General features: G+C 43.7%; 1 non-coding gene and 1 pseudogene across 1 annotated transcript; one reads left to right on the top strand and one right to left on the bottom strand.

The window, feature by feature from the left end:
- LOC112088904 overlaps window positions 1-18806 on the top strand; it is a 112190-nt pseudogene extending 93384 nt beyond the window's left edge.
- LOC112082309 lies at window positions 13823-13929 on the bottom strand. The gene has a single exon (XR_002896969.1). It is a non-coding gene; the product is annotated as a small nucleolar RNA R71 (small nucleolar RNA).
- Window positions 18807-20026: the final 1220 nt, after the last annotated feature.

Raw genomic sequence — 20026 nt, 5'->3', positions numbered from 1 at the left:
AAAAAACTCAAAAAACCCATCAATACATCCTAAAACATAAAAAGAAAGAAGAGAAAAGATTAAAAAGAAGTATATACAAGTATAAGCTTGGGGTGTCTCCCATGAGCACTTTGTTTAAAGTCACTAAGTTTGACTTTGCAAAACCTGTTCTTAGTTGGGGTGAGGAGGAGCACTGATGCTCTTTAGCATTTCAATGGTCGTGAGCATGAAAGCTGAGCATTGTTTCCTTTGATAACCATTAGACCCTTTCTCTTTAAGCTCCATCTTGAGACCCTTTTGCATCAGTTCTTGAATACCATCAGGATCCTTGTCAAAGATTGCCTTTGTGAAACCTGCTCTGACTTCAGAAAATAACCCTAATGTCCCATTGCAATCCAGCTTGTATTTTGTAGTTCCATCATCACATTCCCAAGGAGTGAGAGTAAAATCTTGAGAAGGAGATTCAAGTTCAAGGCTCTTTTCTTTTGATGCTGAACTTTCAACTTTGCTGTGATCATCTTTAGCTCACTAAGTGTAGGAGACCAGGTGAGCAAGATATCTTCTTCTCTGATCAAAGGCTCTCCATTCCCATCCTTCTTCCACAGCTGAAAGTGATTTAGATCCTCCTAAAACTCCAACACTTCCCACATACTTCATCTCAAGCACCTTTGGCTCTTCTATTTCTTGAACAGCTGATCCAAAAAATTCATCTAAAGGAGGCTTAACAGGGTAAAAGACATCTTTATCCACCTTTGTAAGCACCACTCTTTGAGTATCAAAGTCAATCATTGCACCTGTTGTGTTAAGGAATGAAGTCCCAAGCAAAAGTGGAAGCTCTTTGGTCTTTTTCATCTTCAAGACTATGAAATCAGTTAGAACTATGCACTCACCAACCTTCAATGGATAGTTCTCTATCAGCCCATGATTTTTCTTTGAGTAAGAATCTCCAAAAGTGATTGGAGAAGGATAGTACTTTAAGTTCTTGATCCCCAGCTTCTTCATCATGTTCATAGACATCATACTTACACTTAAGCCTGAATCACACAAGGCCTTATCAACATTGAACTTCCCAAGAGTGCAAGAGATAGTGAATTTTCCTGGATTTCCCAACTTTGGGAGTGATGTAGGCTTCATCTTTGTTGCATCTAGGCTTCTACATTACCTTGTTTCTGAGAAGAGAGAGGAGGCTTCTACAGTTCCTCTTGATGATCCACAAGCCTGTTAAACAGGTTTTCAAAGTCAAACTTAGTGACATTACACAAAGTGCTCTTGGGAGACACCCCAAGCTTATCCTTGTACATAATTCTTTTAATCTTTTCTTTTCTTTCTTTTTATGTTTTAGGATCTTTTGATGCGTTTTGTGATTTGTTCTTAGGTCCCAGGAAATTTTTAGAGGCTATGGCTCAGGGACAAAGTGGAATGGAGCATGTGAGAAGGCTGAGAAAAGGGTTTAAGGCATGGAAACTTGATGGACGCCTGTGTGCTACTTGGGTGTGCGGCTCAGTCAGACCATATACCAACTCGCAGAAGAACTTGCTGTTTACACCGAGTTGGTCTTGCAAGCTGATTCAGGAGATGCCAGGCCGCACACCAGGAGAAAGAGTCAAGGCGTTCAAAACTGTGATCGGTGCGAGATGGGCATGCGGCTTGAACCAAGGAGGGTCTGAGTCGCAGAAGAACTCGCTGTTTACACCGAGTTGGTCTTGCGAGCTGATTCAGGAGATGCCAGGCCGCACACCACAAAGGAGTGGCCGAGGTGTTCAAGTGTCAATGTGTGCGAGTCAGACGTGCGGTTCGGCGTGAAAAGAAGACCAGGCCGCAGAAGTATTCACTGTTTACACCGGCCTGGCCATGCGAGACGGATCAAGGAGCAGCTTAAACCGCACACCAGGAAAAGAACCTGAGGTGTTCAAGTGCTGAAACATGCGGCCTAGTCATGTGGGACCGACAGGAACGGTCCCAGGTTGCACTAATGTTCGCTGAACAAACCGACCTGGTTATGCGAGTTGGAAGAAAAGAAGACCAGGCCGCAGGCTGAGAAGAAGCAAACAGGTCGTCCAAATTTTAAATGTGCGACCTGGGCGTGCGAGATGGTTCATAATCTGCCCAGGTCGCATAAACACTCGTGGTTTACACTGAGAAGGGTGTGCGGGTCGTTCTGAGATCGGGCTAGGTCGCAGGATAAAGGAGAAGGCCAAGGTTTAAAGAAGGTTTTTTATGTGCGACTTGGTTCTGCTAGATAGGAAGGAGTTGGTCCCAAGTCGCACAAACGTTTGCTGTACACACCGAGTCAGTAGTGCGGGATGAGCAGGTCGGGTCCAAGTCGCAAAAGAGGTCAAGAAAGGGACTGGTCAACGAAAAAAGAGGAGTCAAAGCCTTGCATGGTCAAAGTGGATCTATTGACTAACAGTCCAAAGGCTGTACCTAGTCCCACTCTCTCTCTTCCTCAAGAAAAACACGAGTTTGCCTTCTAAACCCCATTTCTCTCCATTGTTTCCTTCATAACTCTCTCATTACTTCACCAAATTCATTGATTCAAAGTGCTCTGAGCTCGTTTTTGAGTTTGTAATTTCATCCTGTTAGTTTCAGACTTATGGCATCATAATCCCAAGGTATTCACTCTGTTAAAACTCATCTTTTTCCATGTTCTTAAATGGTGATTTTTTAGCTTCATTGTGTGGAATCGATTTTAATAGGTTGTTGTAGACCTTAAGATTATTTTTATAAATGCTAGGGTGCTAGATTATCATGGAAAACAGAGCTATTTCCTGGTGATTCACTGTTCTTGAGTTTTGAAAATTGTTGCGAGATAATTCAGGAAAAATCGATTTTTCTTGAAAAAAAGATGAACTTGTTTCTTGTTGATTCGTTGCTTTGCACTTTTGTTTTGCATTGTTATTAATTCATTGGACTGATGATTGGATTGAAAAACTTGTTCATGTTCTTTAGAAATTGATTTTTGCAACAATTTTTCAAAAGTTTTGAGAACTTTGTGGAACTTGATCTTGTGCTAACTTGTTTCTGAGAAAAATTTTGGCAGATGACTGAGAGAACCAATGCCCTAGCACGCATAAAGAAAGGTCTTGCATCCATAGACAAGAGCTTGGTCTCAGGATCTTCAAAGCCAAAAGGGAATGGACAAGGCACCAAGAAGAGTACAAAGCAAGGAAGGAGTGAACAAGAGCCAAAAATAACAAGGAATGAAAATAAAGCTTTGGTGGTTGCTTCTGGCTCCAAGAAGAAGGGAAAACAACTGGCTGTGGTCTCTGATGATGAACAAACTGAGAGTGGCTCAAGCAGGTCAGCTGGAGGTTCCCAAGGCGCCATTGAAGAGGCACCTAAGATGATAATGAAAACTGAACCAGAAACGCCTGATTATCTGGCCAAGTTTCAGCAGATGGGGATACAGCAAGGGAGGTTCCCAGATGTGGAATTTTTGAAGAAGATTAGCATCTATGAGGATGTCAAAACTTTGCTTGGGAACATGGGTATTGAATCCCTCTTGGAACTGAGAGAAGTGGCTTATGAGGAGGAATCTCAAGAGTTCTTGGCCTCTCTTGAAATTGATTTGTACATGCCAAGGGATCCAAAAGTGATTCAAGGAAGAGGTCTACGAACTATTCAGTTTCAGATGAAAGGGCAGGTCTACATGGTGACATTCAAGGAGTTGACTCAGATATTTGGATTCTCTGCGCCTAAAAAAACACCTCTCTCCAACAAGATCGGTCTTAACAAAGAAGAAGTTCAAGCTTTATGGGGATCAATTGCATTTGGGTAGTATACAGCTGGAGCAGCTAAGGCTTCTTGGATAAGAAACCCGGTGCTGAGATATGTTTATAAGATCCTTGCTCACAGTCTATATTTCAAGCTTGATGTTGGGAGAGTTCATTAAGGTGATCTGATCCTCCTTGGTGTGGGACTGAAACAGTTGATGCCAACTCATAAGAATGGGAAGCCTTATGAAGGATATTCTCACACACCTTGCCTTGCCTCTCAACTAGCAAAATCTTTGATGTTCTACAAGGAGTGCATTTGGGATTCAAAGAATAAGAATGCAAAGCTGGTCCATGGTTGGGTTGTAACAAAGATTTTGAAGGCAAGAGGATACAAGTTTAAGTAAAGCAAGGCAAGGTTTGATCTGATTAATGAAGCACATCTGGGCAAGATTGGTTTCTTTCAAGGAAGAGTCGGTGTCAAGCTGGTTTACAACTTCAAGTACTTCATGGATGAGCCACTCCAAGTTCTCCTGGCCCAATCCCTCCCTCACCACAGTCCAAGTAAAGCGCATTATTCACTTCTACTTGTTGAAGCAAGAGCTCTACAATGTCCAAACTGATCCACCAATTCTCAAGTACAAGATGGCTTGCAGAGAAGAAGCTTCCAAGGGAAAGAAAGCAGCTGATGAAGCTACTGCTGCTAGTGCTGCTGGTGCTGAAGATGATGGTCTGCCTCCACCTCAGAATCGTTATGGTGGGAACAGATACCACTTTGATGACTACAATGTGGAAGATCCAGGCACCTCAGGGTTTAGAGCTCAGCAAAAGATTGGTGTCCTTCAACAATGGTGCAAGTATCAGGACAAAACGATACACAAGATGGCTAAGTGTATCAAGGAGATGAAAAAGAGAATCAAGAACCTTGAAAACCCTTGCAAAGAAGGATCTCCCCCACAAGTTTCACCAAGACACCGAGAAGAGGTTGGAGAGAGCTCCACCAATTGCACAGCATTGGTACCATATGGCACAGCATGGATGGACCTTGAAGCCGTTTCTGATGAGGCAAGCAAGCACTCTTGGGAGACACCATCTGGTAAGACATCAAACCCCTCATACTCTTTGGGGTCTGACTTCCACAGCTCTTAGGTAACACTCAAACCCTTGTACATATGCATGTAGTTCTTTGTTTTTTTATCTTTGCATTTTACTTGTTTTGTTTTGCTTTTACTCCTTTCTCATGCTTTTATAACACAATGGACTGTCTTATTTAAGTGTGGGGGAGGAGTTTCATCTTTTACTAATCATGTTTTCTATGTTCTTATTTTCTACTTTGAGTCTTGAGTCACATTCATGCATGCATTCATGTAGTTGCATCTAAGTGCATATTAAAAAAAAAAAAACCAGAAACATTTTCACAAAAAAAAATGCTCATGTAGTTGCATTCTCATTTTTAGGATTGAGTTTAGTTGCATCATATAGGTTGCATTGTGCATGGGAGTAATGATAGTTTTTTCCTTGAGAGAATATCACTTTAAGAATTCGGTTCGCTGCCCTAGTTTCTAGTTCTCTGATGCATGTAAACAAGAAAGAAGTCAAGACTGATCCATGCTTTGAACTTGTTGAGTGAGTCAAGCTTTGATTAGTTCCAGCCTTGTTTAAAATGAAAACCATAACTTGAGAATCTAATTATCATGTTTGTACATATCATTGTTAACTCATGGGTACCACAAAAATATTTGAGCTCAGTTATCCCTTTTTTGCCACTCTTTGCTAGCTCAAATAGTTGTTCTCTCATCTTGGGACAGTTCCCTTGCCTTTAACCAAACCTTCCTTGAAGCCTGAAACACTCTAGTGAGAGATGTGAGGTCTTTTTCTGAATAAACTTGACAGAAAGTGTTGGGTTTAGGGCGACAAGAGTAGAGTTTCATGTAGATCTAGCTCTGCATCATGAGTCTAGAGTAGGCTAGGAAGAGATCTTGGGAAACAATGAGTGGAAAAGAGAGAGTTTGAGATGAGAACCAGGGGATGGAAAAGAAAAGAAACCGGCTTGGGGTCTGCTGTTTAAAGAAAGAAAAGCTCTTGTGTTTTGAAAAGAAAAGTCTAGCCTCTAGGTAAAAAGAAAAAGAAAAAAAGGCAAAAGGTTCAGGTGTTTGAAAAGAAAAGAAAAGAGGCTAGACAGTGCTATGTGAGAAAGAGCTAAGTGAAAGGTTCAGACCCCAAAGCCTGAACTTGAAGATGAAAAGATGAGTCCCCTGGTGAGAAAAAGAATGAGAGTGAAGTGAGGAGTGGGTTGATGAGGCAATGAATGCCTTGAGAGAAGAGTAACTAGTGTGTGATCTTCATGAGAGTAGAGTTAAGGTGAAAGACCAACTTGGGGCATTGGGTAGATGGGATTCTACTCTTGTATGCACCAGTTGCCTTTTACCCTTAGCATTCTGTTAAAGTTTATTCCTTTTTGAGTGATCCCTTGAGCTGCATTGAAACCATAAGCATTGAATGAGATCATCTTTGTCTCATAACCCTGTCCCAAGACAAGTGAGTTCACATGATTTGCATAAACATGATCCACATGAGCTTTAATGAATGTCAAAAGATTGGAACTATGGCTGTTTGTGAAAACTTAAGCTTGTGCTTGATTCATTTTATGATAAGTATGGAAAAAGTTTTGTGAGTAATCTTGTTTGGACTGCATCTTAAAATTAGCAACTAGGACAATGAGCCTTGAACTCTTTTAGTGATACACTCACTCATTAGGGAATATGAACTCCCAATGCATTCAACCTCTTTCTCTCATTTTCTCTTATTGCTTGAGGACAAGCAAATGACAAGTGTGGGGGAGTTGATATGTTCATAATTTACATCATTTAGGTTGTATATTTCATTCCAAATCATATCTTATTTCATGCATTTTACGCCTTTAGGTGTTGTTTTAGGACATAGGGGTTTTGCATTAGGTCCAAGTGAGTCTTGCATGTTTTGGAGTGTTTACAAGTGATTTAGAACCAGTTTGGACCTAAAAAGATTAAGACAGGAGAAGAAATGGTGAATGAGGCTTTAAAAATGGTGAAAACAACATGCGATTCAGGTTCTTTTGTCTCTGGTTCTCGGCGATTTTCATGTACTGCGGGAAGCTTTTCTCGTCGGTTTTCATGTACCGAGGAAGTCCACTCAGCCAAAGCACGTACCGGCTGTTCAAGTTTCTCGGCCAAAATTCCCGGGTGCAGATACATCTCCGAAATCGTGTTACCGGAAGGTCTTGCCTGCTGATTCAGCCTCCGGAGTCTTGAGAAAAGATCAAGATAATTGAGTCTAGATCTCAGAACAGTTGGGATCGATGAGTTTGGAGCAGCGAGCTGAAAGGTACGGCCACCGGAAGACAGACCTCTCTCAAGTCCATTCCGGAGCAATCCCATATAATAGGAAAGATTGCCTCTCCGGGGAGTTTTAATGTCCGATTCAGATTACAGGGTCTTCAGAAAAGTTGGAGATGATCAGGTCAAAGATCCAGAACAGGTGGAAGAATTGGATTTAGAGTCGTTAGCAGAGAGTTAAGCTCACCGGAAGGCACACCTGTTTCGCTACAGTTTCAAGACCGATCCGATGAGTTACAAAGATTGCGTAGAACAATGCTTTTCCAGTCTAATTCAGTTGCCGAGGTCTTCATCAAGATTCGAGATATTTGAGTGCCCTTTCCAGAAAATCTAAGATCATCCGGTTTGGAGCTATGTGCTGAAAGATACCATCTCCGGAGTGAACACTGGTCCAAGAGCTTCTTTTTGATTGTTTCAATGCGCTCCAGAGATGAGCCGTCGAGGGAATTTTTCACTTCCAAGCGCTAAAGGTTTCTTCACCAAAGTTCGAGATATTTGAGTGCTGTTTCCACTGCAGCTGGAATCAAGCCATTTGGATCTATATCCTGGAAGTTACGCTCCCCGAATGCGAAGTTGTCCGAGGAGATTTGAAGTCTGCGAGATGGTTTTGCGACTTGGCTAACCCGCAGCGCTTAAAGGATAAATTCTGGGAATTGAGCTGCGTGTGGAGATGTTACGGTAAGGTAACCCTGGGTAAGGTCAAAGGCTCCCAAGCAGGATAAATGCTAAGTCCATAAGTGTGCGACTTGAGCATGCGAGTTGGCCGAGCAGTGAACTGAACCGCACAAACACTCGCTGTTTACACCGACTTGGGCTTGTGACTTGGGATTGAAGTAGACCAACTCGCACACATGTTTGAAGTCCTGTGCCACCTGGTCGTGCGAGTTGAGGACAAGAGAACCTGAATCGCACAAACACTCGCTGTTTACACCAGGAGAGGAATGCGGCTTGGCTTACAAAGTTTTATCTCACAAAAACACCTTTCCAGACTTGTGCGAGTTGGGCATGCGACTTGGAACTTAAGAACCTGAATCGCACAAGAACTCGCTGTTTACACCGAGAAGGGAATACGGCTTGGCTTACAAAGTTCTGTCTCGCTAAAGCACCTTTCCAGACTTGTGCGAGTTGGGCATTCGACTTGGGACAAAGGAGGACCAACTCGCACACATATTCTCTCCAGAATGCGTCTTGGTTGTGCGAGTTGAAGAGAGGAAAGAAATGAACTGCAGAAAGACTCGCGGTTTACACCTAGATAGGCATGCAGCTGAGGCTGAAGAATTTAAGGCGCAAGAGGGTGTTTATATGGCTGTGCGACTTGGGCCTGCGACATGGGAAGAACCTGACCAACTAGCAGATGTGGAGTTTTTCAAATCTAAGCCGGGTCAGTACCCGGTTTGTTTCGGGCTGACCCGGTCCGCAGGAGACACTATATATATTTTTTTAGGGTTTTTTCCAACGAAAAAAAGCTTTATTCTCCTAATTTCTTTGCCTCTTTTGTGAAAGACTCCTTTGAAGAAAAATATACCTTTTTGTGAGTTTGAATCAAGAGAAATCAAAGACCTTTTGTGTGATTAAAGCTGTTTTCCTTCTTAATCTATCTTCTCCTTCTTCATTTCCATCCATTAATCATGCCAATCTACTCTACTTGCAAAGTTTTAAGAGAGATTAGCATGATTAGTGAGTAGTCTCCTTAATGAGGTTCTAGATGTGTAGGTTAGGGTGCTAAAGTGTTAGATTAGCAGTGCTTAGGGCTAGATTCATTGATTCATCTCTCTAAACAGCTGCTCTCTAGGCTAGATCCTTGCACATCACTTGTGATCTAGATTCTGGGAATTTCATGCACCAAAAGTGTTTGATGAAATTCCTGAAAGAGCTGTATTAGAGGTTTATGCATTAGCTCCATGGTGATATCTTGTTATTTGCATAAATGGTCTTTTAGAACTGATTCTTAATGCTGTTTGATTTCCAATGATGATTGGGTATGTGAAATAACTTGATTTGTGTCTTGATGCTTGGGAAAGATTAAGGCTTGATTAGAGTTCTAAATCATTTGAATCATGTTTCATCATTGTCATTAGCATTTCTAGTTTAGCACCAAAGCACCCTGGCCAACTATCATGTCTAGAATCTCATGCTTCCATCATTCCATATCATCTCAACTTGTTTAATTGCCTGCTTGTTTAGTTTAATTAATCACTTGTTCTTGTTTTAGTTCTAATCTTGTCTTATGCAATTGTCATCGACAAACTTCACTATTTTACATTCTAGTGTCTACCACACATTGGATTGAAAAACCCTTTATGCTGCAACAGCTAAGGGATTGTTAACCCCCATTAAGAGCTTAAAAACCTCTAGTTATCAGTGATACACTCTCTCATTAAGGAATATAAATCCCAATGCATTCAACCTCTCTCTCTCATTTGATCTCTTTGCTTGGGGACACGAGTGTGGGGAGTTGATATATTCATAATTTGCATCATTTAGGTTGTACATTTAATTCTAAATCATGTCTTCTTTCATACATTTTAGGTCTTTAGGTGTTGTTTTAGAACTTAGGGTTTTGCATTAGGTCCAAGTGAGTGTTTCATGTTTTGGAGTGTTTACAGGTGATTTGGAACCAGTTTGGACCTGAAAAGATGAAGCCAGGAGAAGAAATGGTGAATGGGGCTTTAAAAATGGTGAAAACTGCCTTTTGGAGCTTCTCGGCGATTTTCATGTACCGCAGGAAGCTTTTCTCGGCAATTTTCATGTATCGCGGGTAGATCTCTCGGCCAAAATATGTACCGGCTGTTCAAGGTTCTCGGTTAAAAATCTCGGGTGCAGATACATCTCCGAAATCACGTTACCTGAAGGTCTTGTCGGCCGATTCAGCCTCCGGGGTCTTCAGAAAAGATCAAGATAACTGAGTCTAGATTTTAGAAAAGTTGGAATCTATGACTTTTGGGCAGCGAGCTGAAAGATACGGCCACCGGTAGACAGATCTGTCTCGCATCCATTCCGGAGCAATCCAATACGTCTGAAAGATCGCCTGTCCGGGGAGTTTTTAACGTCCGATTCAGCTTACAGGATCCTCAGCAAAGTTGGAGACGATCAGGTTACAGATACAGAAAAGGTAGAATCATTGGATTTGGAGTCGTGAGAAGAGAGTTAAGCTCACCGAAGGCACATCTGTCTCGCTACAGTTTCAAGACCGATCCGATGATTCACAAAGATTGCATGGGGCGATGCCTTTCCACTCTGATTCAGCTGTCGGGGCTTTCATCAATATTCAAGATCTTTTAGAGCTCTTTCCAGAAAATCTGAGATCATCCGGTTTTGAGATATGTACTAAAAGACACTGTCTCCGGAGTTAACACTGGTCTAAGACCTTCTTTTTGATCATTTCAATGCGCTGCAGAGATGAGCCGTCCGTGGAACCTTCCAATCCCCAAGCTGATATGTCTATATTTTACATCATTTAGATTGCATTATAGAGTCCTCATCACGTGTTTTATCATGTAAATTGAGTCTTTAGGCGTCAAAATAGGACTTAGGGCTTGCATTAGGTCCCAAAGAGTTTTGCATGTTTTGAAGTCCTTATCAGGAGCCTTGGAGACCAATTGGAGCCTAAGAAGAGGAACAGGAAAGAAAACGGTGAAGAAAAGGGTCAAAAATGATGAAAACCGCTTGGAGGAATTTCTCGGCCAAATCTCGTACCGGCTGATTGGAAACCTCGACCAAAATGTTTACCGGATGCTCATTACCGGCCAAAAACCTTACCGATCGGCCAGAATCGAGTATCGAGTGCAAAATTACCACGGGACAAGTTTTTGACCGAGGCAAGGATTTTTACGACCAAAAAGCTTACCGCGGTACACAGCCCTCGGCCATTTTCCTTACTGCGGGAAGGTTTTTACGACCAAAAGTTGCCCTTGCCCGCGCAATTCAGAAATCAGCAATCCGGGGAACCTTACGGTCCGAATCAGTTGGCGGGGTCTTCACCAAAGTTGGAGATAATCAAGCAAAGATTCCAGAACAGTTAGAATAATCCAATTCGGACCAGTGGAGAGAAAGATATGGCTTCCGGAGCATTCACCAGCCTTGCGCGTACCCGAGAACTGAACGGCGAACTTCAAAGATCATGGCGGACGGAGCCTTTCCTGTCCGAACCAGCTTACTCGGTTTTCATCAAAGTTCGAGATCCATGGAAGATCTTCTCAGAGCATTTCGAATCGCTCAATTCGGAGCAAAGGTTTGGAAGATAGGGTCTCCGGAGTTCACATCGGTCTAAAAGTCTATTTTCCGGTAATTTCAATGCGGCGCAAAGATGTGAAATCCAGGAAGCCTTCCGCTCCCCAAGCTCCGATGGTTTCTTCACCAAAGTTCGAGCTTATTGAGTCATCTTTACTGTGGAACTGGTCCCAGAGCAATTGGAGTCGTGTGCTGAAAGTTATCGCTTCCGGAAGGTGACATGGTCGATACAAGCCTAAAATGAGTTGCGATACGCGCTAAGTGTCTTCACAAGCCTCGGTATCTTTACCTTGGCATCACTCAAGTCGAGGCTCATATCTTGAAAGTATTTTGGACCAGACCTCGTCCCAAAGCCTTGGCATGATTAGATCGAGGCATGCATACGTAAAAACTGAAGCTGGAAACGACTAAGTGTTGAGAGTACACCTCGGTGTAATGACCTCGGCGTGCATGCCGGACTGTGTTCTCCCAAGCACCTCGACATCATGACCCCTCGACATTTTATCCCGAGGTCCCTTGTCACGAACCCAGAATCAAGAACAGAGTAGCTCAAGAACACACACGTGAGGATGGATCAAAGACTAGGGTTCATGCATGTTCTTGACGTGTTCTTCACGAGATCTTCATCCGGATCCTGACTCACGTGCACACCTCGGCATGAAGACCTCGGCTTCACTTTCCGACACACCGTGGCACTCACCCATCAACCCAAGAGGGCGGTTCAGTACCCGGTTTGTTCCGGGCTGACCCGCGACACTTTCCCTTTGCTATAAATACACTTTGAGACTAAAAACCTAGTTATCTTATCTCTTATCTGTTTTTAGCTTTAAGAACTTGTCTCCTTTGTGAAACTTGATTAATCTAATCCGATATCTCGTTTTTGCATCAGAATCTTGTTCTTTCTTTATTTCTTTTATCATCCAAACATCAAACTCCTTATCATGACTAGCTACACGTCTTGCAAAGGACTTAGTGAGCTCGTTATGATTAGTGAGTAGTCGTTTAAGCGGCTTTAGATAGGTAGATTAGGGTGCTTTCAAGGTGGATTAATGGGTTTAGGTGTCTAGTCTTGCATGTTTCATTCCTTAACCGACGAGATCTCTAGGCTGGATCCAAGCACATCACTTGAGGTTCAGATCTGAGACATATCTCGCATCAAAAGTGTTTGTAGAAATGTCTGAACCACTCGGTTAAGGGTTTAAGAGTCTTTCATCGCGAGAGCGATAGTTTGTTCTCTTAAATGACATTGTTGAACCAATTCTTATTGCTGACTGATTTATGATTCTCAAAAGGGATTTTGGTATGAAAAAGGATCAGTTTAGATGTTTAATACTTTCATGAGAAGATTAACATGCCTTGAGTTCAAAGTTAAATGAAATCGCTTGATAACATGATTCATTAACCCATTAGTCTAGCTTGTAAGCACCCGAGTCAAATATCCTGTCTAAAGCTTCTGCCTTTATCATTCATTATCATCATCTGAATCACCTGTTTGTTGTTTGCATCTTGATTAGTTTGAATCTCTGCTTTTACTTAACTTTATTGCTTATTTGCCCGTTAATCATCGTCACCAAACTTTTACTTTCTTGTCTTGACTTAAGTGAACAAATAACATAGGCTAGTGTCTCGTTTACAAGCTTGGTTTGACACCCCTTATACTACTCTGACAAGGGGATTGATAACCCTTCTGAGAGCTGGAAAACTCTTAGTTATCAATTGGCGCCGTTGCCAACTTGTAGGAGCATTAGTCTCTTGTTTGTTCTTGAGTTCAAGCTATTCTTTCCTTTGTTTTACTAACTTCTTTCCAAGTTCTTGTTTTGTTTTCAGGTGCATGAATACCAGGTCTCGGAGCACAGGATCGCTTTTCCCATACGACGATAACATCGACAGATTAGAAAGGCTCGCGAGAGAGAACGGCACTTTGACAGACTTGGAATGGCAGAGCAACAGCGAATGGAGCAACAGGCTCAGGCAGCCGAGCACCAGGCTCAGGCTAATCAGGCGCAGGCAGGAAGAAATGAACAACAAGCCTATGTTAATCAGCAACAGGCTCAAAGAAACGAACGGCTTGCTCAGCAAAACCAACACCAAGCGAATAGAAATGAGCAACAAGCCCATCATGTTCATCCGCCACCGCCACAAGTACATAGACAACATCCTCCAATCTGTGTTGGAGAGAATGACTGAGCTAATGCGCACCAATACCGAGCTGGGATTCAAGCTCCACCAGTTCAAAACAACAACTTTGAAGTTAAAGCTTCCCTGCTCAATATGGTGCAAAACTCAAAGTTCCACGGACTAGCTGGAGAAGACCCTCTCGAGCATCTAGATCAATTTGATCGGGTTTGCGACTTAACCAAGATAAATGGCGTCTCCGAAGATAGCTTCAAGCTATGCTTGTTCCCTTTCAGCCTCGGTGATAAAGCACACCAGTGGGAAAAGAATATACCGAGGGGTTCTATACAAACCTGGGAGCAGTGTAAACTGGCGTTCTTATCAAAGTTCTTTTCCACATCACGCACGGCTAAGCTCAGGAATCAGATCTCAAGTTTCACGCAGCACAACAACGAGAGCTTTAGTGAGGCTTGGGAACGGTTTAGGAGCTATACTAACCAATGCCCACACCACGGCTTCTCAGAGGCATCCCTCTTGAGTACTTTATACCGAGGTGCACTCCCCAAGATCAGAAACCAACTCGATACAGCTTCAAATGGAAATTTTCTTGGGAAAGAGATCAATGCGGCAATGGAACTAGTCGAGAACCTAGCCATGTCTAATGACACGTATGGAGAGGATTTTGATAGAGCAAACCGTACAGAGGGATCTAGTGATGAACAGCGCATGAAAAAGGATATAAGAGAGCTTCAGAGTAAGCTTGACAAGGTTTTGATGGCGACTCAAAAGCCAATACACTTTGTAGGCGAGTTTGATGAGCAAGGGCCAAGTTTTGACAATGTTAATGAAGATGGTCTAACACAAGAGGAGCTGAATTACATAGGGAATCAGCAGAGGTATCAGCGGTTTAACAACTACAACAGTAACCCAAACCTCTCATACAGAAACCCGAATGTAACTAACCCTCAAGACCAAGTGTACCCTGCTCAACAACCAAGCAAAAGTTCAGTGGGCAACAGCACGGCTACACTAAGCAGAATCAAGCGGCTCAGAGTAACAACTTCAACAACCAACCGCAGCAACACAAGTTTCCACCAGGGTTCCATCCGCAACCGATGGGTAATCAACAACAGATTCAGGGAACGGGTCCGAATCAAATGGGGAACGACGTCTGTGGGATACTAAAGCAACTGTTACAGGGCCAGCAAAGGGTTGAGAGCCAGCACGCGACAATGCAGCAAGATATCAGAGAGCTTAAGCAGAATCAAGCTTCTACATCATCAAGAGGCCCGGCTTTACCGGGTAAACCGGAGCCGAACCCTAAAGAGTATGTGAACGCCATCACATTGAGGAGTGGTAAGGAATTACAAACTCCAACGCCTAAGACAAAGCTCATTGAAGCCAATGAGCAATTAGAGGGGGAGGCAGCCTCAGACGATGCGTGTAAAGAAGCGGTCTTAGAGAAGGAACCGATCAAGGACAAAGGAAAAGAGGTGGAAAAGACAACCGAGCTTGAAAAGCCCTATGTTCCACCACCACCTTATCAACCCAAGATACCGTTCCCAGGGCGTTTCAAAAAGAAAATCCTAGACAAAGCCAAGGCGGTCTTTGAGAAACACTTGGAGAACACGCAACTCACCTTACCCATTATAGATGCTTTCTTAGCTATACCCCAGCTTGAGAAGTTTCTAAAGGACGCGATCCTCAACAAGACAAAGGAGCTCCAGGGTATGGTGATACTGAGCCATGAGTGCAGTGCCATAATACAAAGAAGATCTATACCAAGGAAGCTATCCGATCCGGGCAGCTTCACTCTGCCGTGTGCTTTAGGTCACCTGAAGTTCTCAAACTGTTTATGTGACCTTGGAGCTTCTGTGAGCTTAATGCCTTACACGGTGGCCAAGATATTGGGATACAAAAGCTACAAGCCGGCCAAGATCTCTCTTGTATTAGCTGATAGATCAGTTAGATTACCGGTGGGGTTGCTTGAGGATCTACCTTTGAGGATCGGTGAGATAGAAATCCCCACGGACTTCATAGTTCTTGAGATGGACGAGGAACCATTGGACCCTATCATCTTAGGCCGACCGTTCTTAGCAACCGCAGGAGCCATAATAGATGTGAGAGGAGGAATGATCGAACTACACATCGGTTCCGAGACTATGAAGTTCAATGTGAAGGAGATGATGAAGAAACCGACCATTGGAGGTCAGGTTTTCTACGTGGAAGTAATGGAGGAGCTGGCTGATGAGCTCCTTGAAGAGTTAAACGCAGAGGATCCGTTACAAGTGGTCTTGACACGTGAACAAAGCGAGCACGGGTACTTGAACGAGGAAAGCGAGGTGTACAAGCGTCTTTTAGACCTACCGAGGGAACTTGGAGCTGAGGCGAGGTTTTTGGAGCTCAGGAAGAGTGGCCTCGACATCTTAGACAGCGAGGGATCCACGGAAACAGAAGAGACACCTCGGGATATCATGGCCGTGACAACTCATACCGAGGCCGATGGTAAAACGCGCGAGAATGAAGCAAAGGCGGAGGAAGCTGTTCCAGGCCAATGCAGCTTTGATGCCGATTGGAATGAGGCAGACGCACCCCCTGTTGAGCTAAAGCCTCTACCAACAGGGCTTAGGTATTCGTTCTTAGGTCTGAACTCTACTTTTCCTGTGATCATACGATAGCTTGCTTGAACATGAAGAACGTGCATTGCTTAATGAAATAAGGAAATTCAGGAGAGCTATAGGGTATTCCTTGGCTGACATTAGAGGAATCTCTCCTGATATATGCACCCACAGGATCCACCTGGAGGACCAAGCCATGTCCTCTATTGAGCACCAACGTCGCCTTAACCCGAACCTCAAAGAGGTGGTTAAGAAGGAGATACTAAAGCTCCTTGAGGCAGGGATCATATATCCAATCTCTGACTCTCGGTGGGTGTCTCCTGTACACGTTGTGCCCAAGAAAGGTGGGATCACGGTGGTGAAAAACGATAAGGATGAACTCATAGCCCAAAGAACTATAACCGACCATCGCATGTGCATTGACTATAGGAAATTGAATTCTGCATCAAGAAAAGATTATTTTCCTTTACCATTCATTGATCAAATGTTTGAACGGTTAGCTAATCATCCTTATTTTTGTTTTCTCGATGGATACTCGGGGTTCTTTCAAATACCTATAGACCCCCGAGATCAAGAGAAAACGACATTCACCTGCCCTTATGGCACTTATGCTTATAGAAGAATGCCATTCGGTTTGTGTAATGCACCGGCCACTTTTCAAAGATGTATGATGCACATTTTCTCTGATCTAATTGAAGAGAAAGTTGAGGTGTTTATGGATGACTTCTCCGTATACGGCTCCTCTTTCTCCGAATGTCTTGCTAATCTTTCTCAGGTTCTCAAACGATGTGAGGAGCATAGGATTGTCTTGAACTGGGAGAAGTGTCATTTCATGGTCCAAGAAGGCATTGTCTTGGGACACAAGGTATCAGAGAAAGGCATCGAGGTGGATAAGGCCAAGATCGAGGTGATGGTGAACTTACAAGCCCCGGATTCTGTGAAAGGAATAAGAAGCTTCCTTGGCCACGCTGGGTTCTATAGACGGTTCATCAAGGATTTCTCCAAGATAGCCAGGCCTTTGACCAGGTTATTGTGCAAAGAAGTGGATTTCAACTTTGATGAAGAATGTGAGGAAGCGTTCAAGAGAATCAAGGAGGCTTTCATCAGTGCACCGATTGTACAAGCTCCTGATTGGTCTTTACCATTCGAAGTGATGACTGATGCATCTGACTATGCCGTGGGAGCTGTCTTGGGGCAGAAGAAAGATAACAAGCTCCATGTGATTTACTATGCCAGCGGCACCTTGGACTCGGCTCAAGAAAAGTATGCCACCACCGAGAAGGAAATGCTCGCCATTGTGTTTCCATTTGAAAAATTCAGGAGTTATCTAGTGGGATCAAAGGTCAGGGTTTACACAGATCACGCGGCCTTGAGGTACTTGATGTCTAAGAAGGACGCTAAGCCGAGGCTTTTGAGATGGGTCTTATTGCTCCAAGAGTTTGATATGGAGATACTTGACAAGAAAGGCATTGAAAACGGAGCCGCAGATCACCTCTCCAGGTTGAGGATTGAAGAACAGGTCCCAATTGATGATGCACTACCGGAGGAGACCCTTATGCTAGTCAGGTCTTACCTAGAAGTGGAGGAAGCCAACACGATCAAAGAAAGAAGCCTTCCATGGTTCGCGGATCTTGTGAACTACTTGTCTTGCGGTTTAGAGCCACCGGATCTTGATACTTATCAGAGGAAAAAGTTCTTTAGAGATGTGATGAGGTATTATTGGGATGAACCGTACCTTTACGTGCTTAACAAGGACCATCTCTATAGGCGATGCTTGGCCGAAGAAGAGATCCATCCGGTGCTACAAGAATGCCACGGCTCATCGTATGGTGGTCATTTAGGTGCGTTCAAGACAGTTGCCAAGGTTCTACAGAGCGGTTTCTGGTGGCCGACCATGTTCAAAGACGCCCAAGAAAGTGGTCTCGAGGTGTGAAGCTTGTCAAAGGCACGGAAACATATCCAAAAGGAATGAAATGCCCCAAAACCCAATCTTTGAAGTGGAGGTCTTCGACTGCTGGGGCATTGACTTCATGGGTCCCTTTGTAAACTCATATGGGAATCAATATATCCTTGTGGCAGTGGATTATGTTAGTAAATGGGTTGAAGCGGTTGCATCTCCGACCAACGATTCAAAAGTGGTGGTAAAACTCTTCAAGAGTATCATCTTCCCACGGTTTGGAGTACCAAGAGTAGTCATCAGTGATGGGGGGAGCCATTTCATCAACAAGACTCTTGAGAGTCTTTTGAAGAAGCACGGAGTAAAGCACAAGGTGGCCACCCCTTATCATCCGCAAACCAGCGGCCAAGTGGAGGTTTCCAACCGTCAGATAAAGGCCATTTTGGAAAGGACCGTGAACTCATCCAGGAAGGATTGGAGCAAGAAACTTGACGATGCTCTGTGGGCTTACAGAACCGCCTACAAGACCCCCATTGGGACTTCACCATTTAACTTGCTCTATGGGAAAAGCTGTCATCTACCGGTTGAGTTGGAATACAAGGCCTTGTGGGCAGTGAAACTTCTGAACTTTGACATCAAGACCGCACAAGAGAAGAGGGTTTTACAGCTTCATGAGCTTGAGGAGATCCGGTTAGATGCTTTTGAGAGCTCTAAGATCTACAAAGAAAGAACCAAGGCGCTTCATGACAAGAAGATACACAAGAGAGAGTTCAAAGAAGGGGACCAAGTTCTGTTGTTTAACTCAAGACTTAAGCTGTTCCCTGGGAAGCTGAGGTCTAGATGGTCCGGTCCGTTCACGATTCTTGAAGTAAGACCCTATGGAGCCGTGGTTTGAAGGGAAAAGATGGACAAGGTTTTGTGGTAAACGGCCAGAGGGTAAAGCATTACTTGGCATCAGAAACAAGGGAGGGAGCTACCTCAGTTCCTCTACTTGAACCGGAATCAGCCTGAAAAGGTATGAAAAGTCAAACTTAGCGACGTTAAACAAAGTGCTCTTGGGAGACACCCCAAGCTTATCCATGTACATATTTCGTTTTTTCATCTTCTTTTTCTTTTTATTTGAAGCTTTTTGAAGGGTTTGTTAAGTGTTTCAGGAGTTAGACAGTGAACATTGAGGGTGACAGTGAGAAAAAGCTTGAAAAGGACACGGCCTGATGAATTAAGTCAAAGAGCATACATAGCCTCGGTATCGACCCTCGGTATATTCATACCATGGTCATCTTTTACCGAGTGAAAGCTTGAGAACCTCAGCTAGATTCCTCAACTTAATTTCATCATGGTCGTGACTGAGAAGTGCTGTGGTAAAATAACTAAGTGTGGGGGAGGCTCACGGTGTAAACACCTCGGTATAAATATACCGAGGGGCGATGTCCACTTAAAACGGTCAAAAACCTTGATCCGAGGCCGCGATCAGTTTACACCAAGGCCAGCCTGTTTAAACCCCCAACTTCACGTGTTCTTTGCTAAAAACAAGTGGCCTCGGCATGATGCCCTCGTGGTGGAGCGTGCCGAGGTACTCGGTTTTAAGAAATGATCAAAAGCAAGAACACATGAAACACTTAGAACGAAAAGGAGGATTTGCGAAGTCCAAAGAAAAGACGTGAAAGCTATGGGGATTTACTCGTTGGCACGGGCTCAGACTACTCGGCTTGGTACCCTCGGGGTGGAACAAGTCGAGGCAGCTCAGAGTAACATGAGAAAATATGGCTTGGTCCGTACAGCCCACGTCATCCCCATACCGCGTCCATTTGAAGGGTTGCGCGGCATTTTGAATTTAAACACTCGGTCAACGTAGTTTTTGGCGCGGTCAACGGCTGGAGCTGGAGCAGAAGGGGGGACCAGTCCCACAACAGTCCAAATGCCAGCTGGAAAGCGCGCTCCAGCCCATACCGACCTCCATACTTGGCCAAAACGCAGAGTTTGCCCTCTAGACTCTTTTCTCTACATTTCACGAACACAACTCACTCATTTCTCGTTCATTTTGCGTGATTCCAAGCGTTCTAGACTCGTTAGGGTGTTGTCTACTCTGCATAAGCATCT

This window comes from Eutrema salsugineum, unplaced genomic scaffold (genome assembly GCF_000478725.1).
Source record: "Eutrema salsugineum unplaced genomic scaffold, Eutsalg1_0 scaffold_8, whole genome shotgun sequence".
In the NCBI taxonomy this organism is placed as follows: Eukaryota; Viridiplantae; Streptophyta; class Magnoliopsida; order Brassicales; family Brassicaceae; genus Eutrema; species Eutrema salsugineum.
Note: the sequence above shows the minus strand (reverse complement) of the source record. Positions and strands in the feature narration are given on the sequence as shown.